The sequence below is a fragment of the Oryctolagus cuniculus genome, unplaced genomic scaffold (assembly GCF_964237555.1).
Source record: "Oryctolagus cuniculus unplaced genomic scaffold, mOryCun1.1 SCAFFOLD_89, whole genome shotgun sequence".
Lineage (NCBI taxonomy): Eukaryota > Metazoa > Chordata > Mammalia > Lagomorpha > Leporidae > Oryctolagus > Oryctolagus cuniculus.
Window position 1 is genome coordinate 190,121 of NW_027208271.1, and position 10,839 is coordinate 200,959.

General features: G+C 36.5%; 1 long non-coding RNA gene across 1 annotated transcript in view; it reads left to right on the top strand.

Moving 5' to 3' along the window:
* LOC138848112 (uncharacterized) overlaps positions 1 to 7,742 on the top strand; it is a 45,926-nt gene extending 38,184 nt beyond the window's left edge. Inside the window, exon 3 of the long non-coding RNA XR_011385937.1 lies at positions 1,774 to 7,742. This is a non-coding gene — a long non-coding RNA (uncharacterized lncRNA). The remainder of the gene's footprint in view (positions 1 to 1,773) is intronic.
* The last annotated feature ends 3,097 nt before the right edge of the window (positions 7,743 to 10,839 follow it).

The window sequence follows — 10,839 nt, forward strand, 5'->3', positions numbered from 1 at the left end:
CCCTGGCCTCAACGTCCCAGCGCACAGGCTTCCTGTGCCCACAGAATTAACTCACAGTTACTGTAGCCAAGCAAGGAGGTTAAACGGAAGTGAACTCGGCCTGCAGAGGGCAGTCACTGCACATGCGCACGGAAGACCAGTGGCCGCCAATAATCAGTGCCTATGTTGGGTCCTCACTTCTGAGCGATGGCCTTCCTTGCTTCCAAAATGGGTGGGCCCTGGTGACAGCAGGCAACATTTCCAGAAGTAAAAATTCAGATCTGGAACTTCAGGAGGCTGAAGACCTTGTACCTAATAAGTTTCCCTAAATTCTCTGTGCCTCTGAAGTACATGTCACTCTGTCCTAGGCAGTTTCTTTGGGAATTTAATAGCTGCAGCAAAACTGTGTTTTCATGACTTTAGACACTGGCCATATGTGTTACCAATTACGATTTTAGAAACAGAAATCAGTGCATATTTGTGTTATTTCAATTTTTATTATTTTTTATATATAGGAATCACCAAAGAAAAACATACAGTTAAATAAACTGTTTTCTAAATGGAAACAGAGGGTATAAATTTTAGTAAGACTATGTTGCTTCTCAAATGTTGCAATTTCAATCTGGAAAAATAGTTTGATTCAAAACCTTAGAATATTATAGAGCTAGAAACAGAATGTTTTAGGCAGCTCCTCCTTTCAACTCTTTCACAAGTCAGAAAAATAAGCTAAGTTTTCATCTAGAATACCATTCAACTTAGGGAAAAATTGTAATATGGGGCATACAGGTAAGAAAAATCAGTTAAGGAAACTTTTAAAAAATTGTTCAGTAAGAAATGTAGGAGGTAGAAAAGAGACATTTTGATACAAAATTTGATATTGAAGACTTACAAAATAGATAAGTGCAGTTTGAAAATGTTTCCTGTCACCATTTAGAAAACAGCAAGCCTATTGAGAATAAACACAAATGAAAGGAAATTTCTTTGAAAAACACCAAAGATGAAATGAAGCAGAGGAATTAAGATTTGTTTAAAATATTCTCTCAAGTGCTTAATAGGTCTCCACGAAGAAATGGAGTTTAAACCTTTTAGGACAGTTTTGGATGTTGGCATTCTGGGTAAAAAGATACTACAGCATTTTCTTGCCAAAAAAACATGTTTTTGAAAGACCAACCTGCCTTGATAATTCATTAGATAATTATTAAAGTTCTTGCAAAGTATAGAAAATGCACTAATGTTTCATAATATAATACTTAATCATAATGGTAGAAATAATGTTGTAACTAACTTCTATTCAGATAAGTGACTAACTCAAAATGTATGTTAGAAAATAATTTTATAGACTAAAATATGTAGAAATATAAGATATTCATAAAAATTATAATTGAAATATGAACATTAAATCAGTAACTTTATAAATCATAATTATATTTTGAGTTTATTACTATAATGGCACATAATATTTTGCTTTATCTTTATTGAGACATTATATAATACACTGACATTTCTTCAGTTTGTTTGGGATGAACATCACCTTCAGCAAGAATTTTTATTAAATTTTTAATATTTTTTTCAAAATGAAGTTACATGTTTAATAATATCAGATCTGTATATAAGTTTAACAAATGAAAAGTTACAATGTAACAAAGAAGAGCATAGTTTTTTCCCATTATAACTCCCTGTATTTTCACACTATCATAACTGTAAATTCACTTCTTCAGTCCCCTCTGCTCACTCTGCTGTGGCATGACATGACTCTGTCTTCATGTGACTGAACTGGCTCATTCTCATTTCTAGCATAGCTCCTCCTGTCAGCTGTGTCATCCTACTGCAAGATGGAAACTGGCATGAGAGGGATGGTGACCTAAACTAATATCTAAAGACAGATCAGAACCCATGGCCTCCTCAGCCCACAACCACTGTAAGTACTGCTGAGCATGAGAATATCTTATTGTTAAAATTGTCTCTGACCAAGTTAGCTGAATGGTGACTATCACTTGAAATGTGGCTGCCTGGTCACCAGGGTTCTAAGTTCTATCGTGTTCTATCACTAAGAAAATGATAACACCTTTACTCCCCTTACCTGATCCATCTCCTCTAATAGGGAAACCCCCAAGAATCCTCCATTGATTTCCCAGGCACATTAGCAGGGAGTTGGATTAGAAGTGGAGCAGCTAGGACTTGAATTGGTGCCCCTAAGTGATGCCAGCGCTGCAGGCCGGGGCTTTAACCCACTCAACAGCACTGGCCCCTAATGGTTCTTTTTGACTTTCCTGTCTCCCATGTTTTCATTAAAATGGTATTTTATTCTTATACAAAAAAAGAATATTAAACAAATAGCATTCTACCACCACCTGTATTATAGATAAGCATGTAGCTAAAATTTCTTTTAAAATTATGTATAAAATTCAAAACCTAAACCATATCCCCATGAATCATTCATTCATCAATTAATTTAAACTTTTAAACTATATTCTGAATACCTGTATTCTTTCCCATGCTAATACTTCCTACCTAAGAATTGACTCATATAGACTCATTTAATTTACTCTAAAGTTGGATTTATTTTAATCGCAGCATTATAAGTATGTAGCAAGTTAATATGTAGGTAGCAAGTAGATAATCTCTTTGGAAATCTTCAAAGTGTACCTAGATAAAATGAAAACCCATTAACCATATGAACAAAACATTATTGTCCAAGTATCTGGACTTCAATAGCAGATATACCTATATTAGAATTCCAGTTCTGTTAACGACATCTTGAGTGCTTCCAGACAATATCATGTCACTTTCTAACCTTCATCATCTGTTTCAAAAATCAGGATAATAGAAACATATAGAGTGTTAGTGAAAATTCAATGATGTAAGTAACATTTACCAGTCTCAGTGCCTGACACAAATTCATGGCTCATTCATTGAAGATTTTTAGGTGTAATCCATTTGAGATTACTTCTGAACTTAATACAGCAGAATGGGAGGTCCAAGATGGCTGAATAGAGATAAGATGTGCTGATTTTGACCACAGGAAGATAACAGAAAGAGGGTGAAGTAACTGCATTTCCAGGACAGAGTTTAAGAGAAGTTTGCAGTGGAAATCCTACAGAAAGTAGGAAGACTCTGTGGAGCATGGACAGTACAAATACATAACAGTGGGTGGGGACACCATGGGGAGACTCTCGCAGCTGGATCTGGAGAAGACAACATCTTCTTGGAGCTAGGTGAGCTCTATCTGTGACATCTTGTGTCACTGGTGATTTTGCTGAGGGAGAACCATGTGGACAGCATTGACGTTGAGTCAGGCCTGGTGAGATAGTGAGGGGCAGTTTTCCCACCTTACCCTGTGACAGGAGAGCACACTGATTTCCTCCCACTCCCCCACAAGGGTGACTGGTGACTAGCAGGAAGAAAGTGCCATCTTATTAAGGTGAATAAGGCTGCTGCAGCTCACATGTGCATGATTAGGTTTTATTTACTTATTTATTTATTTTTATTTAAGGAATACAACTTCATGCATTTAATATATACAGATTTGGGAATGTGATGTTCTTCCTCCCACCTCCCTCCCATACTCCCACCTTTCTGCATCCCCCCTCTTCCTTTCCCATTATTATTTTTTAAAGATTTATTTATTTATTGGAATGTCAGAGTTATACATAGAGGGAAGGAGAGGCAGAGAGAGAGAGAGGTCTTCCATCCACGGGTTCACTCCCCAGTTGGTTGCAACAGTTAGATCTGCGCCATCCTTTCACTCTTAGCCCCTGGCAACCTGTAATATATTCTGTGCTTATGATTGAGTTTCATGGATTCCACAAATAAGTGGCATTTATATTTTTCTGTGTTATGTCAAGAAGCCCAATGTCCACATTCATACTTTAGGGTCCATGTTGTGACAAAATGTCACAATTTCTTTTTTAAGGTTGAATGTCATCCCATTTTTTGTGTGTATCATTTTTTCTCTTTTCATGTGTTGACAGACAATGCAGTTATTTCCGTATCTTGTTCTTGTGAACAATGTTTACATGAACATGGATGTACAGATGTATCTTTAAGATAGTGATTTTATTTCTTTTGGATACAAATCCATTAGTGGGATTGCTTTGTCATTTGTTCCATTTTTAGAAGCACCTCAATAGTGTTTTCCATAGTGGATATACCAGTTTACATACCTACAATTTATGCGTTCCATTTTCTCCACATCTAGTTCAATACTTGTTAGCTTTCTTCTTATTCTTTTTATTTTATTTATTTGACAGGTAGAGGTAGAGACAGCGAGAGAGAGAGACAGAGAGAAAGGTCTTCCTTCTATTGGTTCACTCCCCAAATGGTCACCACGCCCAGCGCTGTGCTGATCCAAAGCTAGGAGCCATTTTGTGCTTCTTCTTAGAATCCCATGCGGGTGCAGGGGCCCAAGCACTTGAGCCATCCTCCACTGCCCTCCCGGGCCACAACAGAGAGCTGGAATGGAAGAGAAGCAAGTGGGACTAGAACCCAACCCCCATGTGGGATGCTAGCACCACAGGTGGAGGATTAACCAAGTGAGCCACAGCACCAGCCCCTTTTTTCTTTTGATAATATCCATTTTTACATTTGTGAGGTGATAAGAATTGTAGTCTTGATGAACAGTGCTGAGCCCTTTTTTAAAAGATTTATTTATTTATTTGAAAGACAGAGTTACACACACAGAGAAGGAAAGGCAGAAAGAGAGGTCTTCCATCCACTGATTCACTCCCCAGTTGGCTGCAATGGTTACAGCTGTGCTGATTGAAACCCGGAGCTAGGAGCTTCCTCCAGGTCTTTCCATGTGGGTGCAGGGGCCAAATGACTCAGGCCATCTTATACTGCTTTACAAGGCCATAGCAGATAACTGGATTGGAAGTGGAGCAGCTGGGATTCAAAGCAGTGCCCATATGGGATGCTGGCACAGCAGGTGGAGGCTTTACTCACTACACCACATTGCCAGCCCCAATGCCGTTATTATTTTCAAAAGATTTATTTATTTATTTGAAACGCAGGGTTACAGAGAGGCAAAGGCAGAGAGAGAGAGAGAGAAAGAGAGAGAGAGACTTTCCATCTGCTTGTTCACCCTCCAGATGGATGCAAAAGTTAGAGCTACATAAATCTGAAGCAACAAGCAAGGAGCAGGAGCTTCTTCCAGGTCTCCCACATGGGTGCAGGGGACCAAGGACTTGGGCCATCCTCTACTGCTCTCCAAGGCCATAGCAGAGAGCTTGATTGGAAGTGGAACTTCTGAGATTCAAACCAGCACCCATATGGAATGGCACTGCAGGTGGTGGCTTACTTGCTACACCAAGCACCAGCCCTTCTATTCTTATTTTTTACAGAAATCAATTTTCAGTTAATTTTTATACTCATAAGACTGTCCCTATACTAAGTAGAAAGTTCACTGTTTAGTATGAAGAAAGAAGTAAAGAACAAAAACAAAAAAAACATTGTTCCCCAATAGTGAAGGCACATGCTGTTCAAAATTATCATTTCTCAAAGTGTCAGTTTCACTCCTATGGATAACATTTTAAGTATTCTGTTACTTAACATAGATTAGAAAGACTATATGGTATTTGTCCTTTTGTGATTGGCTTATTTCACTAAGTATAATGGTTTCCAGTTGCAACCATTTTGTTTCAAATGACAAGATTTTATTATTTTTTTACCACTGTGTAGTATTCCATAATGTATATATACCATAATTCTTTATCCAGTCTTGAGTTGATGGACATCTGGGTTGATTCTATATCTTAGCTACTTAAAATTTAGCTGAAATGAACATGAGTGCACAGAGAACTCTTTCATATGATTTAATTTCCTTTAGATAAATTCCCAGGAGTAGGGTGAATAGGTCATATGGTAGGTCTATATTCATCTTTCTGAGCTATCTCCATACTGTCTTCCAAAGTGGCAGTACCAGTTTTCATTCCCACCAACAATGGATTAAGGGACACTTTTCCCCACATTCTTGCCAGCATTTGTTGTTTGTTGATTTCTACATGCTAGTTATTCTAACAAGAGTGAGGTGAAACCATATTTGGTTTTGATTTGCATTTCCCTGATGGCTAGCAAGCCTGAACATTTTTTCATTTGTCTATTAGCCATTTGAATTTTCTCTCTTGAAATTCAAAATTTCTTTAGTTCATTTGCCCATTTCTTAATCGGATTATTTATTTTGTTATTGTTGAGTTTCTTGAGCTCTCTATAGATTTAGGAAGTTAATCCTTTGTCAATTGCTTTGTTTGCAAATATTTTCTCCCATTCTGTTGGTTGTGTCTTTTTTTTTATCGAGTGCTTCTTTTGCAGTGCAGAAGCTTCTCAGTTTGACGTAACCCACATGTTAATTTTGGCTTTGATTGCCTGTGCTTCTGGGGGCCTTTCTAAGAAACCTTTCCCTATGCCAATACCTTGCAGCATTTTCCCAAAGTTCTCTAGTAATTTGATGGTATCACCTTATTGATTTAGGTCACTGATCCATTTTGAGTGGATTTTTGTGTAAGGCATAAGGTTTTGTTTCATACTTCTGCATGTGGAAATCCAGTTTTCCCAACACCATATGTTGAAGAGACTGTCTTGGCTTCAGGAGTTGATGTTTGCTTCTTTGTCAAAGATAAGTTGATTGTAGATGTATGGATTTATTTCTGGGGTTTGTATTCTGCTCCATTGGTCTACATGGCTGTTTTTGTGCAATTGTCAGGCTGTTTTGATTATACCTGCCCTGTAGTATGTTTTGAGGTCTGGTATTGTGATTCCTCCCATTTTGTTTTTTGTTGTATATTACTTTAGTTATTTGGGATTTTTTGTGTTTCCGTATGAATGTTACTATCATTTTTCTAGATCTGAGAAGAATGTTACTGGTAGTCTGGTTGAAAATCACATTGAATTTATAAACTGCTTGCAGTAGTATGAACATATTGACAAGGTTGATGCTTCCATCCATGAACATGGAAGATGTTTACACTTTTTTATGCCTTCTATTTCTTTCTTTAATTTTTTTGTAATTTTCATCACAGAGATCATTGGCACCCTTGGTTAAATTTATTCCAAGGTGTTTTTTTTTTTTTTTTTTTGTAGCTACTGTGAAAGGGATTGAACTTTGAACTTAGAAGTTCGTTCTAACTTATGGCATTGTCTATGTATACAAATGTTGCAGTTGATTTCTCAACGATGTTGCAGTGGATTTGTTTCTGAGAGAAGGAGTGTGGTGGAGGCAAGAGGTGTGGAGCCACCACACATACCCTGGGGAGTCAGGTGAAAGCAGGCTTGAGGCAAGCAGCCTGTGGACTCCTTTATTTCAGTTGCTATAGTTGCTTATATAGCTGAGAACAGCCAATCTGGTCAAGGGGCTGTCTATGCCCCAACAAATCACAGCCTGTTGCCAGGCAGGCTCCGTTTGACAGGTGGGTTTCAAAGCCATTCCTGAGTAACTGACACTCACTTACCAGTGGCCATCTTGGCATGGCCTTCTCATTCAACCACATACAAAGACTCTTTATTTTTTTTTTAACAGGCAGAGTGGACAGTGAGAGAGAGAGAGAGAGAGAGAGAGAGAGAGAAAGGCCTTCCTTTTCCATTGGTTCACCCCCCAATGGCTGCTGCAACCAGTGCACCATGGCCAGTGCACCGTGCTGATCCAAAGCCAGGAGCCAGGTGCTTCTCCTAGTCTCCCATGCGAGTGCAGGGCCCAATTACTTGGGCCATCCTCCACTGCACTCCCGGGCCACAGATGAGAGCTGGGCTGGAAGAGGAGCAGCCTACACAGAATCCAGCACCCCGAACGAGACTAGAACCCAATGTGCTGGTGCCACAGGTGGAGGATTAGCCTATTAAGCTGTGGCACCGGCCAGCTCTTGATTTTTTTTTTTTAAGATTTTATTTATTCTGAGAGATAGAGTTACATACAGACAGTGAGAGGAAGAGACAAAGAAAGAAAGGTCTTCCTTCCATTGTTTCACTCCCCAAATGACCTCAATGGCTAGAGCTGAGCCAATTTGAAGCCAGGAGCCAGGTGCTTCTTCCAGGTCTCCCACGTGGGTACAGGGGCCCAAGGACTTGGGCCATCTTCTACTGCTTTCCCAGGCCACAGCAGAGAGCAGGATTGGAAGAGGAGCAGTAGGACTTGAACTGGCACCCATATGGGATGCCAGCACCACAGGCAGATGATTAACCTATTGCGCCACAGCACCAGCCCCAAGGCTCTTGATTTTGTGTGTTGATTTTATATGCTACTTTACCAAACTTGTTTATGAGTTCCAATCATCTCTTCACAAGCTATTTTGGGTTTACTATATATAGAATCATACCATCAGCAAATAGGGGGAGTTTGACATTTTCCTTCTCTATTTGTAGCCCTTTGATTTCTTTTTACTTACCTGATGGCTCTAGTTAAAACTTTCAGGTCTATATTAAATAGCAATGATAAGTGTGGGCCTCTTTATTTCTGGATCTAAATGGGAATGCTTCCAATTATTCTCCATTCAGTAAAAGGTTGGCTGTTGGTTTGTCTTAGATTGCTTTGATTGTGGTGAGGAATGTTCCTTCTATAACCAATTGACTTAAACTTTTCATCATAATTGGGTGCATATACATTATTCATTGTAATTGGGTGCATATACTTTAATTATAGTCACCTCTTTCTGTTGTATTGATCCTTTGACCATTACATAGTGTCCTTCTTTGTCTCTTTTGATGAATACAGTTCTTACTATAAGTGGTCATGAACATTAATCCTAGAGATTATCTTTTAAAGTGATTGAGGATTCAAAATTAACTGCAACAAAAAGTGCTTTTGCCAATGTAAAAGAGATGAAAACCTCTTGAGTATATCCATCCTTAAAGTAGTTGAAAATGTCAAACATCAATTTGCCTCATCCTATCTTCCCTGTTTAATGTTATATATTGTTAATATAAAGTTATTTTTGACATCACTGTTAAATCATATTTCAGTATCCATGAAATTGTAAATGTATATGTTATCTTAGAATTGATTTTTCTTTCCTGAGTAAGAGGTGATTTGTAGCATAGTAGGTTGTAATTTTAGTTAACATTTAGGATACTTGCCCTTATAACACCAAATCACATAAATTTGCTATATTTAAGATTTTTCTAAGAACATTTGAATTTATATCATGTTATATTAATCTATCTGAAAGGGAGGTCAGTCATTGGAGAAGCAGCAGGCCACTTTCTCACAATGCTATGCATATCAGATAAACACATGTAATGAAATGGAAGGCTAATGGATGAGTTACTAAATATTAGAATACTTAATTTCAATTGAAATTAAATAAAAAATAAACTATTTCGTTCTTTTGGGCTACAAGATTATTGAGGAACTGTTGTAGGAGATAATTTATGATGAGAAATATGCTTATTTGTTGAATTTTTGACATTGGTTTATTTTCATAGGAGAATATATTCACAAATTATTAATTTTTATTTCTTCATGATAGGTTAGATGGAGTTATATTTGAAAATGAAAAAAGTTAAAGTTATTGCCAAGAAAATTACTAATAAACTTAAGATAAATCAGAACAAATGGTAGGATTGAAAAACTTTTTATCTCCAGATCTGAGCCCGTATGTGTCAAAATGTATTCTTTTTCCCCATAAAGCAAAATATGTAGTTAACTGCCCTCACTTTTCTTATTAATTCTGAAAATGTTTCACAGCTAAGTTGTTGAATTACTCTAAAATCTTAACTGCTCATAAGCCATTAGAGGGTTTTAATTCTTCCAATTACTTTTTAATGAAGAGAATAATTTTAAATTTTTCTTCCTTGAATTCTGTCTTGATAGTGGAAAATAATATTAATCTCAATTAAAAATTATGCATTTCAACATTATGATCCTTTCATTTAGTGTAAATTTTTGTCAATGTTAAACATACTGTTCTAAATGTATTGGTATTAAAATCATATTTAGACATTTATACTTTATAAATAAACAGTGATGGGGAAAAATTGCAGAAGTGTGTAGTCTGTACTTAGCACAGAATAATTTTACATCTAAAGACCTTTACTTGTGATGCTATATACTGTTACATTATTAACACCTCACCTGGGATAATAAATGAAAATGAAAAGAAATATGATTACTTAGTTATATTACATTACCTTCACAGATATTATCCTAATTGCTAGACTTTTAAAACTTCCCCTATGGTGGAAGGAGCTGAAGTTCTTTATTTTATGTATACAAACAAATTTTATTAAGAAATTCAAGAAACTGACAGAAAGTCTAGTTAAGCCAAACAGTAGAACAAACTTTTCTACTTGTTAATTATTTAAAGAAATTGCTCTTGGTTCACCTGAACATATTTCTTGCAGCTCATTTCTGTGTGATGTGACATGAAACCAGTGGATGGAAAGAAATTTTCTTTTAATAAATGTGTTCGTTGTGTTAGACTTTGTAAGGACATTTTATGTTATCTGATAATGGTTCCACTATTCTTATTTCATTGAACTTTTTTTTCTTTCAGAATATTTTCATAGTAGGCTGAGAAACTCATGGTTAGAGTTATAGTTGATAGAAACTACTTGGGCTGTTGAGTATATTTTATGTTTTTGAGAAATTAGAACTTGATGCTATCACTCAGTTTTTCATGGATTGAAGTTTATGATTAAGGATGATGGAAAATACCAATATTTAGGAGTTAAAATTGTTGCTAAAATGGGATGGTAGTATTTTTCTTTGTTGCTCTTTCATGTAATATTTTAAAAGTAAATATACCTGACCTCAGATTGTGTTTTATAAATTATATTCTTCTATATTTGATTAAATTTCCTTTTCAATATTTCTCAGATCAATAATGTAAATTAGAGTACAATAGTATTTTATTGTTTAACTATTTTATCCCATTA